Here is a 15945-nt window from a genome sequence, read left to right on the forward strand (position 1 = left end):
TTATTATATTATATATTACCTACTATGAACAGTATATATTATACACATATTTGTATGTATTATGCCATTTTTGCAATATATATTATATGTGTATATGATATATGTAAATGTATATTTTGTGTATGTATATGTATATAACATATATGTACGTATAGATGTATACCTGTAGGAAATCTCTTCTTATGTGAGTTGCATTCTTGTTCCTATATTGCCTTTAAGTGCTAAGCATTTTCCCCCTTTTCCCTGTGACCACTCCAGACCCATTTTCAACTGATACCATGATGGTCCTCCATACCATGGAGCAAGCCCTATTTGGTATGTGTTTACAGTCATCATGTTTTTTAAATTTACGTATTTATTTTGGGAGGAGAGAGTGAGCATGAGCAGGGAAGGGGCAGAGAGAGAGGGAGAGAGAGAGAAGCCTAAGCAGGCTCAGTGCTGTCACTGTAGAGTCTGACACAGGGCTTGAACCCACGAACCATGAGATCATGACCTGAGCCTAAATCAAGAGTTGGACACCTAACTGACTGAGTCACCAGGTGCCCCAACAGTCATCATTTTTGATTGCTAATTATAATGTCCTCACAATTAGTAGGTACAAGTCACCTCTTTTTTCTGAAGGACAGATATAGATACATGTGACTTTTTCTTAAAGTTTCAAGGTGAGTTAATGGCAAGGGTGGGTCCTAGGTCAAAATACCTTGCTCCCAGCCAGTGACTCTTCTCTCCTCCAATGCCCCATCCCAGCAGTTCTGTCCTATCAGAGTTAATGACTCTGAGTCATCTGGGGGCTCCTGATTCCACCTGAGGCTGTGAGCCCCTCACCGTTAGAAGTCTGTAGCTTTTCAGCACCACACAAAATGCCAAAGTGGCCTTGCATTCTTGCTGGTTCTTACATTTTCCAAATACCAAAAGGGCACAGTCTGCCATAGCAACTAAAAGTCTGAGAAATGTAATTGCTTTTTTGAAAGTATTAGGCAACCTGGGCCACTTGTGCTTTTTTACTTTCTAGCTTTTACAAAACAGCACAAAATACTGCAAGATACACCCAGAAAACCTCAGCAGAGTTTAGTGAAAATAAAATGAGTTTGGAAGTGAACTGCTCAGGGATATGGTTCTGTCACTGTGAGAACTTGGGCACATTGCTGAATCTCTGAGCTCACTGGCCCCACCTGTGGAATAGGGATACGTGAGCACTGGAGGTGACATCAGACATGAAATGATAAGAACCCTGTACCTTGCAAATAGGGAGGGCTCACTACTCACTAATGAGGATCCTGGCTGATGACCATGCTCTAAATTCCCTTCTAAGTTTTCCGCTTGCAAGGGAAGAGCATGCTTTGCAACCAAGGTGAGCCCTACCTAAGTCAAACCTGCCTCACCTGTTTGGCTTGCTTCCCTTCCTCCTTCTCTGATCACCCGCACATATCAATGGTGCCTGCTGATGGATGAGATCTTGCAGCTTCTCTGGCTCCTTTTGGGATAAGAGTATAGGAAGATATAAGTGGAAACCAATTTGACAATAAATTTCATATTTAAAAAAAGAATATACTATGAGACAAGACACTAAATGTGCACACAAATAAAATTGCATATGTGTGTATCATAAAAAAAAAAAACAAAACTGGGACTTTTTACCTTCTCCAGATTTGTTCTGTAGGATTTTGTCAACTTGTAATTAATCATGTGAGTTGATTCTGGATGTCGTTGGAGGACTCTTATGGGGAAGAGGCCATTTCTCTGGAGCCCAGAAACCGGGGATCCCTTGACCCTGAATGGGACTTTCAAGAGCTGATTGTCCATGCCCATCACAGGCTCAGTGGAGAAGGGCAATGTGGACCTTGGGGGCCCAAACCCCTTGCCTAACACCAAACCCTGTCCCTGATGCTCCTTCCATGACAGCAGCATTGTCTCCTTTGTAGTACCCAAGATTGGTTTGTTTCCACTCTCCTGAGAGTTCTTCATCTGTCTCTCTGCACCCAGCAGTGAGTTTAGTAACTGGTCACTGGAAGCCAGAGTGAATGATGACTTCATTTGAATCCTGAACTGATGGGTAGTTTGTGCAAAGGAAAACAGTGTTCCCTCCCACCCCCACACAGACCTGAAAATATGCATTCTTCAAGGGAGGCTTAGCAAATGGGCTTTGTTCTTGGGCACAGAGCAGGCAAGCGACTTCATGACATCGCGTTTGAGTGGCTTTTCTGCTCCCTCAGCCTCTGAGCGTCTGAGCAAAATGTTCTGCATCTGATTGTCACTCTTCAAACTGCATGTTATTGTCATGCTCCTGCTTCTTTTTAATAAAGAGAAATGAGGGGGTTTTTTTTGTACATGCAAAATTAACACAAATCAAAACTGCTGCTATTCTTTGATCCATTCTGGACTCTGATCCACATCGGCCTTTTTATTTTCCCACTGAGAGTGTACCGCTCAGGAAGGATTACAGAGGGAGGAAAACCGCTTACCACTTCCCATTTGATTAACACGATTTAATGCGGCAATAATGCTGTGGAAGTTCATTACTTGGGAAAGGCTCTGATGCGGCTGCCCACAGTGTCTAGGGACCAGGTCTTTTTATTTAAAACGCAATCAAGCACCTACAGTGAGAGGATGTGTGAAATCCTGCCTAAGCTGGGGAAGGTGGAATTTCCATTTAATGTAGACGGACAAAAATCCCTTCCATTTGTATAGCCTTTGACAGTTTATTCATTTGGTCTATTAATAATTAGTGTGGCTTATTAAGTCCAAAACACTGGAATCAGAAAACAGCCAAGAACCCCACCCTCACGGTAATATGGCACCTGTCTGGACAATCAGGGAAGATCACTCTGAGGAAGTGATATATGAGCCAAGATCAGAAGCATACGAGTTTATTTGGAATAGGTGACCAGGGGAGGGGCAGACTTTTTTGAGGCTGAGAAACAGCCTATTTGATATTATAAAGTAATAGTAACCTGAGCTGTGAACAAAGCTGTCAGACGGCCACTGAGTCTGGACAGGTGGAAGGTAGGTGGCAGATGGAGATGGGGTTGGAGAAGGGTCCATTAACATACCTCAGCATCCCCGTCTCCAGCTCAGATGCAGCCTGGTGTGGAGAGAATAATTAGGAATTGGTGGCCTCTGTCTCCAAATATCCTCCATCCCTCAACCCCACAGTGATCATCACCAGTCCTGGGACAGGTAGCACAGAATGCCCAGTTTTGACGTCCAACCCTGCATCTTCCCAGATATGTGACATTGGCCATGTCATGTGGCCCACCTGTGCCTCAGTTTCTGCCTCTGCAAAAAATGGAATCATTGTGATCACTCTTTGCTTGCCTCCCAGCATTACTGTATAAAAATAAAATAGAAGTCTCCAGCAATTTCAAGACACTGTGGAGAATATCAGGCTCCTGGCAATCATTAACAGGACACAACACAGTGTGAGCTGGGTTGTTACTGGCCAGACTTGAGGAAGGAGTTGTGAATTACATTGAGATTAGGAAGATTCTGCCCAATTTCTAGGAATAAGATCAAGGTCTAGTGAGGAACTTGGCTATTCGAAACAATGTTGTGTTAGTTATGATAAGATACGTCCTGCTGCAATAAAACAACCCTAAGTCTCTGACTTAGTGCCACAAACACTATTTCTTATTTACACAAAGCCAGCTTTGGATCTGGTCAATTGTCCAGGGCATCTGTCCTATTTGCTGCGAGCCAGCAAATGGGGCTGAGGGAGACTATAGCCCATGGTCATTGTGGAGTTGGCATACCAACTCTTAAGTGCGTCCAGTGGAGGAGACAAGTGACACTTCCATTCTCATTCCAGTGGCCAAAGCAGGTCATGTGGCCACACCCAACCTCAGGGAGACTGAGACATGCAACAGTCCCTGATCTTGGAAGGAGAGAAATGGAAATCCACAGTCCTCCCTCTGCTTGGTCACTTCTAGTCACAGAGCTCCAGACACAGTCCTCCCTCTGCTTGGTCACTTCTAGTCACAGAGCTCCAGACACAGTCCTTCCATGGCCTTCCATCTTCCCAGGACAAAATCCAAACCCTTCACTATAACTAAGGAGCTTTATAATCTGGCCCCCACTTTGAGCACAACTCACCCCAGCAAAGCACCTGCTGCAGTCAGACAAAATCCCTCTGAAGTCCCCAGATTGCTGCTTTCTTCTGTGACTTTCAGCTAGCCGTCCCCACTGCTGGAACACACTCCTTTCCTTTGTGAAGATCATGTCCTTTGAAAAACCAGCTCTTTCTCTCTCCATCACCAGCCCAGGCTGGCCACTTCCCTCTTTGTCCCAACAGCCATTGGCTGCATTGCCATCTGCCCTCCACTCCCCACCCACCAGTAGTCCTGTTTCTCCTTAACTGTGTTCCTTCTCCCCTCTGCCCCTGCCTTTATCACCTTGTGACACACTATCTAATCTGTTTCTTATGCCTATTGTTTATTTCTTACCCTCCCACTCCATCACCTAGAAGCTGGACTCCACAAAGGCCGCGATCTTGCTCTGTTTTGTTTGTAGATGCGTCCCAAATGTCCAGACACATATCAGGTGCCCAATAGATATTTTCAGAATACCCAAAGAGAATGGATCCAGTAATGCCTTAGTTCTCCCTCATGTCTATGATCCAGAGAAGGGAAACTTCCATTCTGGATTATTATGGTTTTTTTATTTAGGGGATCTAAAACTCCTAAAAAAAAAAGGCATGTCTTGGTCAGCTTCTCTGCCTATCAGGATGTTAATAATAAATGGAAATAAGTAATTGAGGCCCAAAGAGTGGGAAGATGGAGAGCAGGGCAAGCCAGGAAGGAAAAGCCAGGAGAACTGAGATGGGAAGCCCAGTGGGTGGGAAGTGACATCTTCAACCCCTGAGCACTTGTGAAAGGGAGAGAACAGGTTCTTTCTCACTGTCCCTGAATGGCAACAGCAGGTGCTGCCTTGAGCAAGATCAAATTGTCCTGATTTGTGGATTTGGACCAAAGAATTTCAGTAGACACTGGAGAAGAATCAGACACATGGAGCCACCTGGGTTTGACTTTTCGGTCCCAGGGGGAGGAGAGCAGACTGGAAGGCTTATTGAGGTTTCCTCTTCATTTCCTTGCTGGGGGCAAATTCAGCTTTCTCTTCCTGCAGATAGCATTACTTTCAGCCTTAGGAACATGATTCCCTTCCCTCTTGCAGACAGAAGAGCACCTGTAATTAGCCTTCGCTGTCAGGGAGAAAACACCTGCGTGAGCAAAGGGACTTGGGGGAGGAAGGCCTTCCCTAACTGGCTGAAAGCCTGGTCTGACTGTCAAGCCACCTGGGTCACGCTGGGTGATAGGGACTCTTTGCTGACAAGCCCTCAGTCTGTGGGAAGGTTTATCTGCCAGGCTTTTAATAAAGTCTTCACTGCAGCAGCTCACACCTGGTGACCTTTACCCTGTGCAGGGGCCCTCATGTGTCACACGCCATTTATTTCCCACCTCAAGAATTCTGGCACAAAGGCAGAGACCTGTTACCATTTTGTAAGTGCTGGAGGCGTACAAGGGCCACCCGGCCCCCTTCTCCCCTGTGGACAATAGAAATAGTTGGCCTATGTTTGGAGTTACCTCTGTTCCTCTCTCATTCTTCTGCTGTACTGATTATATTCTTGTTTCTTTATTTTGATTTCTCATCTGTGATGGTAAAAGTGAGGTATGGGCTTGTGGTTTTGGCCCTGGAAGCCTGTGAGCTAGTGGTAATAATGTGGTGGCTTATGTCGTGTGATGCTGACCTTTCCAATGAGACTCCACATCCATGTTTGATCCTCCCGCTTCCCCGCCAGGAAAGAAGGACAAGGAGGATTGTCTTTCTATTTGCAGATGGAGCTGTTCAGGCTCCGAGAGGACCAGGGCCTTGCCTCCGGGTCCAGAGTGAGTTAAAGACAGAGTGAGAACCCAGCTGGCCTGGATTTTGTTCTTTAGTGTGCTTGACAAATATTTAGTGAGTTGCTACCAGGTGCCAGGCATCTCCCCAGGGGCTGGTGAAATGCTGAGGAAAAGCAAAGGGTTGTGCTCTCATGGAGCTTTTATTCTCAGGGATCCATCTGAAAATAGAGACAGGTTTAGCTCCTGTGCAAAATGGTTGTCTTTTCTTGATTTGAGTTTAAAACAAGGCTTAGGATACAGCATTGTTACCCTGTCTCTGTTTCTTTCTTTCTCCCCCTTCTTCCCTCCTTCTCTTCCTCTTTACCTTTCTTTTTCTTTCCTGTTAGGATTGGGGGGCGGGGATCCAAATTCACTGCCATAGCTATCTGCTGCTTTCTTTTTAAAATTTCTTTCCTAATTTCAGTAACTTTTGATACAATGTACCACAGGCTTTTCCTGCACAGAAACAAAAGGTGAAATGTTAATATGATTTTATTTGGGCTCAGATTGGATAAGGAAGACCGTTTGTTTCCTACCTCTCATCCTCAAGTTGGCCCTTGTTAATTAAATTGAGTCTTTGGAAACTGACGTTTGCAGGGAGGGGGATTCCTGAGGATATACTATGTTTTAATCAAATATGGGCAAAAATATATAAGTAAGCAAGAAAAGACCTATTAGGCAAAGAAACACCCTGAAAACTTTCAGACGAGCACTGTTGAAGGAAAAGTAATTTGCTTTTTCCCTTTGGGTGAAAGTGTACATATAGGTAACGAGACACAGTGGTCCTGAAAACGGGGTCACTTGCCCAAAATCACTCACCACCCCCATCCAAATGCCCTCAGGATGAGGGAGAGCTCCTTCCTGATTCTTCACACCCAGACCACCACTCGTGGTTTCCTACAGTCAGATCCAAATCACAACTCAAGGTTGCCGGATTTCTCTGAGCTTATGCCTCACCTGGACACAAGGGGGCGCAGAAGAGTTGCTTTCCTCTGCCTGAAGAGGCAAACCTGTGAGGCCTCACACCTCTGGGCCAGGTGTGGCTGAGGACTTGGTCTGCAGGACTTCAAGGCACTGAAAGGGAACTGAACATCTGCCTGCTCTGGGGGAAGGTCTGTTCACCCCAAGCCTGAAAACTCTCTATGCCAGGAATAAGGCATGCTATACAGAGCCTGCAGAGAAGAAATGGAATGGGAGAACTGTGGTGGGCTTTGAAGGCTCTGAAATTTACTTTGTGATTTTAAGTGAGTTATGTAGCCTTTCTGAGTCTCAGTTTCCCAATCTATAAAACGGGGATATAATCTTATAAGGTTGTTAAGAGGAGTCAGTGAAATGAAAAATATAGTAATGGGATGAAAGTGATAGGCACTAAGGAAGGATGGTTATTGTTGATGCCTGCCCCCCACATGTGCTGCCTACAGGGAATACAGCATATCTCACTGCTTCTTTTCCCTTGTATTTTTTACATAAAATTATAAGCAAATATATGGTAATTTTTAAAATATTTATTTCTTTATTTTGAGAGAGAGAGAGAGACAGCATGAGTAAGGGGGGCACAGAGAGAGAGGGAGAGAGAGAATCCCAAGCAGGCTCTGTGCTATCAGCTATTGAGCCCAATCCAGGGCTCAATCTTATGAACCATAAGATCATGACTTTAGCAGAAATAAAAAGTCCAATGCTTAACTGACTGAGCCACCCAGGTGCCCCTAAATATATGATAAATCTTTCAATGAAATCTCTCTTTGAATTGAATATATATATATATATATATATATATGTGTGTGTGTGTGTGTGTATACATACACACATATATATACATATATATATATATATATGCATTCATGTAACTATTGAGTGACTACCATGTGTCAGGTACTCTGCAAGGTGCTAGAAATAAAGTGGAAAGCAAAAAGTAGACCCAGGATGTCCTTTTATGGAGCTTCCAATCTAGACCAGCGATGTCTGGCAGAACTTTCTGTGACCATAGAAATGTTCCATATCTGTGTTGTCCAATACAGTAGCCATGAGCCACAAGTGGCTACCGAGTGCTTGGAATGTGGCTAGTGACAGGAAGTGAAAGTGAAATTGTATTTAATTTCAATTGATTTAAATTTAAATAAGCATATATGACCAGTGGTTACTCTCTTAGTGCAGGTCTAGAGGATAAATGTGATAACGTTTAGCACAGAGCCTGGCACACAATCAGTACTCAATAAGTGCACATTTACTTTTCTTCCTCCCACTATGTGGCACTTGGTACCTTGTGCATAATTCCTCTGCTAATACTACAACTTCTTGGTGATGAGTGAGGTCATCCAAATAGACTTTAGAAAGGGAAGTGCTAGTTCAGATTACTTTATGTACGCCTTACAGGATTTTGCACACATTAGGTGCTCTTTTGGTGCCTACTAAGTTAAAGAAACAATGTGATATGGAGAAAGAAGCATTCTTTGATGCCAGATATGAATTTGAATCTTGGCTCCATCACTCCTCAGCTGTAAGATGGGAGCAAGTTACTTAACCTCTCTGGGCCTCACCTTCCTCTTATTAGTTGGAGTGATCATAATTATTCATGGGATAGTCCTCAAGCTCCATGAGATCATGCAGAAAACAAGCACAGCATAGGTCATGACACAAAGTTGGTCTTCAAAGATGGGAAATCCAATTGGAAGCCAAATATAGTCAACCCATGATGACACATCTTCTCTGGACATTCCCAGCCTGACAGAGGTGCCCCCTGTGGTGTGACTCTGTTGTCCCAGACTTACTGATTGGCCTAGGGACAAGCACCTGATTCGAGATAAGCCAATCACGTTCATGATTTGGGATTTAAAAAATCCTAGATCTAAGGGAGCAGCTCAGCCATTTTTTGGTGGTGGAAACTGAAAGAAGTGAGGCCCAGAAGCTCTCAGCACCAAGATCCCCTGAGGTGGATGAAGCTGGTCTGCAGCGAGGAAGAATTAAACCAACACATACACAAAGGAACTTAAAAATTGGAGAGAGAGAAAGAGAAAGCGAGAGAGCACAAGTGGGCCCAGAGATGTTCATACCCTGATCCAATTGACCCCAAGACCCAGATGAAACCCTGGTATTCTCAGGGTTACATTAGATACTTTTCCATCTTTCCCATTCTCCTTTCTGCCCAAGCATATTTAAGCTGTTTTTTTTTCTCACTTGCAATGAAACAAGTTTTAATCAAAACAGCAGGGTGGCTCAGTTGGTTAAGCGTCGGACTCTTAATTTTGCCTCAGGTCATGATTCCACGGTTCAGAGATTGAGCCTAGTGTCAGGCTCTGTGCTGGTGGTGCAGATCCTCCTTGGGATTCTCTCTTTTCTCTCTATCTGCCCCTCCCCTTCTAGTGCACACCCTCTCTCTCAAAATAAATAATTAAAACATTTACAAATAAAAAAAAAAACAGCAATCTGACACTTTTTTTTCCTGCTCATCTGCATCCCATCAGAACTTTGCCTTAAACCTTGTTTTACTTTCTATTTCTGCATCTGCTGTGAGATAGCTCAGAACCTGGAGTGGTTTGGAGTTGGGGGGAATGCTAAGTCCCTGGGAGTTAATTAGTGCAGTTGAAGTTGTTTTATGTAATGTGTATGTGACATTGCCTCAGGAAAGTTCAGTAGCAAAAGAGCAAACGCAGGTGTCTCTAAAGTGGTCCTCTGAGAGGCAGCCCCATGCATGGGGCAGAGAGCATGTTGAGTCAGGACCCAGGGGACCCAGGTTCAAGTCCCTGTCTGGCTGCCCACTAAAGTGAATTTGCACATGTCATGACCTGGGCCTCAGTTTCTTTACTGGTAAAATGGAAATTATAACACATGTCATATCTGTCTCATGTGGGGTCTGTGTGTTTGCATGAAAGAATTCATGAATTCAACCAACTTGGGTGAGTGGCTACTCTGAGGCTGGCATTTTGTGTTTTTAGCAGAGCACTTTGAAATTTATATATTCTTTCATCCTTCTTATCCCCACTCCCTTGAGAAAGAACTGGGAGGCATGTCTAAAGAAGGAGGGAATTTCCTACCTGTCCTTTCTTGGGACCCTGATGGGCCAAGAAGACAGTGGACTTGTAGCAGATTCCTACTTACATGGAACTTGGAACTTTTCCCCTGAAACTTCACAGCACCTGGCACTGCATAGCTCAAACCTCCTGCTCACCTTTGCATGAGATAAGCACCTCAACTAGAGATCCACCTCCCCTCCATTTCTTTATGTCGAGTATCAGAGCCCCCATCCCTTGCTGGGGATCCAGAATCAGTAGGCTTGCTTCTACACAGTCTACAGTTTCCTGGCCCTACCACTTTCCCAAATGGCCAAAGCCAAGGTCATTGTTGCCTTTGGCATTGTGGTATATTGACCTTCCAAATTTATAGTATCTGGGGCCTTTCTTTGAGAATTCCTACCCACGATTGGCTTGCTGCAGGCACAGGTGAAGCCACCTACACTGAGAGCTGACAGCTCTGCCGGGGTCCTGGCCCCAGCTTTGCTCTCAGACCTTGGGCAGGTCATACCTCACACTCGCTGTTCCTCAGAGTCCCCGTCTACAAAACAGGAATAAAAATACCTGCTCTCCTGACCTCACAGATAGGAAATTAGATTAGAGATGTGAGACACAGCAAAGCACTATGTGACTGCAAGGTGCTAGTATTATTTTTTATATAACCTTAAAAATGTTATTACAAAAGTGATATATGCTCATTGGAGAAAACTTGGAAAATGTAGATAAGAAAATGATGAAAATAAAAATAGTCCATAGTCTCATCACCTAGAGAGAACTGCTGTAAATAATTTAACGGATATCTTTCTAAGATCTACATCTATCTTCTTGAAATGGGACAACATTCTTTGTGCTATTTTACAATTTGATTTTTTCACATAATAACATGTAATCCCCAGAAGTATGCTTTTCCAGAGATTAAACGTGTGGAGTTTAATCCCTCTGTCCCAAGCCAACACTAGCTAAGAATTGTTGAAGGTCATCTCCTCTATCCTCCAAAGAGTAGATATAGACACCTTGGCTTCACTTGGTAGCCTGCCTCAGGAGGAGGGGCTGTGGAAGGAAACTATGTAGTAGGCCCTGCATGGTTTAAGGGTAAGGAGGAAAACCTGCCTGTCTCAGAGGGGAGGATCCCTGTGAGGTAGGTATTGGTGGCTCTGGTTCTAAGAGATAGTGAGGAATGGGTCCAGGGATGAACAAGGGTCCCTGGAGCTGCCTCGATCTCTGGAGGTGGTGATGGGAGAGCAAATGGGTTGTACCCTTGCATGCACAACTCCAGGGGGCCCTGAGCCAAGCTTGGCATTGAAGGAGTGACATTGCTGCTCCTGCCCCAATAACAAGACAGTCTCTACAGAGATTTAGACTAGGGAGGGATTGCAGACACCCACCGGCATCTTTGACATGAGTTTTCCTCATTGTATTGGTGATTGGTCTACAGTAGCAATGGACTGATCTATCTCTAGAGTTTTCTCCATGTGGAGAGCTGGGTTGATCATCTGCTCCCTCCTGAACTATGTTATGTCCCTAGGATTCCCAGAAAAGCTATGATTGGGAGAGGCCTTCAGAGGGAGAGACTAACTGCCTTCCTAATTATGAGAGTGAAGGACTGAACAACTAATCACAGAAAAGTGAAAGAGATGTCAGTCACTCTTTGTGGTGGGTTGAATGGTTCACCCAATGCAGTGGGTTGATACGCTTACCTGGAATGCGTGGACATGATCTGATTTGGAAAAAGCATCTTTGCAGAAGTAATTAAGCGAAGGATCTTGAGATGATATCATTTTAGATATGGGGTAGACCCTAAATCCATGATAGGTGTCCCTAGAAGGATACTAACAGGGATATTTGAGACATAAAAGAGAGGGGCATCTCCCTCTAGTGACCTCTACTGGCAGGACTCAACAGGAGGGCTGTAGTTTGGAAAGTCAGAGTCCCATCACCATAGAGTAGAATGCAGAAGGGCAGATTTGGAGCTGAGAATCAGCAGATCTGATATCTGGCATAAGAGACTTGGCTTTTTCCATAGCCAGTCCTGATTTTGCAGTATCTTATGTACCCTGTGAACCCCTTTTATGCTTCTAGTGGATCTACTTTTGTTCAAGCAGCCAAAGTCATTTTCTGTTTCTTGCAACCAATATACTTGGAAAGTACAGGTGATAGCTTCTGTTATGCTTATATAATTCCATGAAGAAAGTAGATATTATTCACCATGATCAAGTGGGATTCATTCCTGGGATGCAGGGCTGGTTCAACATTCGCAAATCAATCAACGTGATACATCACATTAACAACAAAAAAAAGAGAAGAACCATATGATCCTGTCAATCGATGCAGAAAAGGCATTTGACAAAATCCAGCACCATTTCTTAATAAAAACCCTTGAGAAAGTCGGGATAGAAGGAACATACTTAAAGATCATAAAAGCCATTTATGAAAAGGCCACAGCTAACATCATCCTCAATGAGGAAAAACTGAAAGCTTTTTCCCTGAGATCAGGAACACGACAGGGATGCCCACTCTCACCGCTGTTGTTTAACATAGTGCTGGAAGTTCTAGCATCAGCAATCAGACAACAAAAGGAAATCAAAGGCATCAAAATTGGCAAAGATGAAGTCAAGCTATCGCTTTTTGCAGATGACATGATATTATACATGGAAAATCCGATAGACTCCACCAAAAGTCTGCTAGAACTGATACATGAATTCAGCAAAGTTGCAGGATACAAAATCAATGTACAGAAATCAGTTGCATTCTTATACACTAAGAATGAAGCAACAGAAAGACAAATAAAGAAACTGATCCCATTCACAATTGCACCAAGAAGCATAAAATACCTAGGAATAAATCTAACCAAAGATGTAAAGGATCTGTATGCTGAAAACTATAGAAAGCTTATGAAGGTAATTGAAGAAGATTTAAAGAAATGGAAAGACATTCCCTGCTCATGGATTGGAAAAATAAATATTGTCAAAATGTCAATACTACCCAAATCTATCTACACATTCAATGCAATCCCAATCAAAATTGCACCAGCATTCTTCTCAAAACTAGAACAAGCAATCCTAAAATTCATATGGAACCACAAAAGGCCCCGAATAGCCAAAGGAATTTTGAAGAAGAAGACCAAAGCAGGAGGCATCACAATCCCAGACTTTAGCCTCTACTACAAAGCTGTCATCATCAAGACAGCATGGTATTGGCACCAAAACAGACACATAGACCAATGGAATAGAATAGAAACCCCAGAAATAGACCGCAAACGTATGGCCAACTAATCTTTGACAAAGCAGGAAAGAACATCCAATGGAAAAAAGACGGCCTCTTTAACAAATGGTGCTGGGAGAACTGGACAGCAACATGCAGAAGGTGGAAACTAGACCACTTTCTCACACCATTCACAAAAATAAACTCAAAATGGATAAAGGACCTGAATGTGAGATAGGAAACCATCAAAACCTTAGAGGAGAAAGCAGGAAAAGACCTCTCTGACCTCAGCCGTAGCAATCTCTTACTCGACACATCCCCAAAGGCAAGGGAATTAAAAGCAAAACTGAATTACTGGGATCTTATGAAGATAAAAAGCTTCTGCACAGCAAAGGAAACAACCAACAAAACTAAAAGGCAACCAACGGAATGGGAAAAGATATTTGCAAATGACATATCGGACAAAGGGCTAGTATCCAAAATCTATAAAGAGCTCACCAAACTCCACACCCAAAAAACAAATAACCCAGTGAAGAAATGGGCAGAAAACATGAATAGACACTTCTCTAAAGAAGACATCCGGATGGCCAACAGACACATGAAAAGATGTTCAGCGTCGCTCCTCATCAGGGAAATACAAATCAAAACCACACTCAGATATCACCTCACGCCAGTCAGAGTGGCCAAAATGAACAAATCAGGAGACTATAGATGCTGGCGAGGATGTGGAGAAACGGGAACCCTCTTGCACTGTTGGTGGGAATGCAAATTGGTGCAGCCGCTCTGGAAAGCAGTGTGGAGGTTCCTCAGAAAATTAAAAATAGACCTACCCTATGACCCAGCAATAGCACTGCTAGGAATTTATCCAAGGGATACAGGAGTACTGATGCATAGGGGCACTTGTACCCCAATGTTCATAGCAGCACTCTCAACAATAGCCAAATTATGGAAAGAGCCTAAATGTCCATCAACTGATGAATGGATAAAGAAATTGTGGTTTATATACACAATGGAATACTACGTGGCAATGAGAAAGAATGAAATATGGCCTTTTGTAGCAACGTGGATGGAATTGGAGAGTGTGATGCTAAGTGAAATAAGCCATACAGAGAAAGACAGATACCATATGGTTTCACTCTTATGTGGATCCTGAGAAACTTAACAGGAACCCATGGGGGAGGGGAAGGAAAAAAAAAAAGAGGTTAGAGTGGGAGACAGCCAAAGCATAAGAGACTGTTAAAAACTGAGAACAAACTGAGGGTTGATGGGGGGTGGGAGGGAGGAGAGGGTGGGTGATGGGTATTGAGGAGGGCACCTTTTGGGATGAGCACTGGGTGTTGTATGGAAACCAATTTGACAATAAATTTCATATATTTAAAAAAAAAAGAAAGTAGATAGTGTGATACCCATTTTACAGATGAGAAAACTTAGGCTTGAAGAGATTGTCTCCTACTGAAGACTGGTTAGTGATGGTACTAGGACTAGACTAGTCCTCCAAGGCCTTTCTCTCTCAACTTTGCTTCTCACCTGACCTGCTAGGCCCAGAAAACAGAAGAAGCTTTCGAAGCTCCAAGTTTGGTGATGCTCTCCACTTTGTGCAGAAAAGAAAAGATGTGTGGATATTCTTCACAGTCAGTACGGTGAGTCTGTTTAAGCAAAGTGTCAGTTTGCCCATTACCTGGATGGAAGAGAAGGGAGAATAACAACATTAAGTTGTTGAAGAGGTGTCAATTGTTGAAATAAGTGGCCTTTAAATTTCTTCCCAGAATGACTTTGAGGTGAGTCCAAGAGATGGGGAATGTTGCTTTCTGTCCAAACCCTTCCCCTGTCCTTCTTCAGTAATCTCTTAAATGTCTTGAAAAGCTCTGGGAAAGTCTGCTCCCCAGGAGGGATCTCTCCAGCAGTTTCCAGGTAAGGCAGGGGTTTTCAGTCCCTAAAATGAATCTCTTTAGGCATTCTTGAAAGTTAACCATAAAGATGTGTTGTAGGGAAAAGTGCCTGCAAGAATTCTGAAATGGAATAAAATCTCTCTGAGGTTTAGAAAATAAAAGATGACTGAGACACTGTTGTATTGATTTTCTTCCCCTTGTCTCACACCACTGGATGAATAAATTATTCTTGGAGGTTTTGTACAAATTACTCAATAAATGCACAAGCAATGTGTCTGGTAAATGTGGTCTGCTTTGATTTCAAGTTCATATGGCAGACTATAGCAGGAAATTCTAAGGTGGAAAATATCTTGTGGACCACGGAATTCAACTCTTTTCAAAGGCATATGTGATGGGAGTCAGGGAAACTGGGAGATGGACCTGGGTTCATAGAGCAAGTTGGTGGCAGAGTTGAGATTAGAACTCAGAGCACTGAGTACTGAGTACAGTGTGAGTACCATGCTGTCTACATATCTGAAGGTGGATACCGTAGGAGACTTGGCACATCCCTCTGATGCATTTATTTTATGTGTCAGCTTGACTGGGTCATGAGTTGTTCAGACATTTGGTCAAACTTTATTCTAGGTTTTCCTGTGAGTGTGTTTCTGGATAAGACTGGCATTTGAATCAACAGACTGAGTAAAGGAAATTGCCCTCCTCACAGTGGGTAGGGCTTTAGCCAATCATTTAAAGACCTTGCTAGAGCAAGAAGGTTAGGAAAGAGGGAACTCCCCCTGCTGACAGTTGGGCTGGGACTTGAGTTTTTTCCTGCTTTCAGACTTGAACTGAAACACTGGTTCTTTCTTCTTGGATCTTGAGTCTGCTGAAATTTGGGCTGGAACTTAATCATTGGCCCTTCTCATTCTCAGGCCTTTTAAGTCTATCTATATCTATATCTATATCTATATCTATATCTATATCTATATCATCATCTAC

Source organism: Prionailurus bengalensis, chromosome E2 (assembly GCF_016509475.1).
Source record: "Prionailurus bengalensis isolate Pbe53 chromosome E2, Fcat_Pben_1.1_paternal_pri, whole genome shotgun sequence".
Lineage (NCBI taxonomy): Eukaryota > Metazoa > Chordata > Mammalia > Carnivora > Felidae > Prionailurus > Prionailurus bengalensis.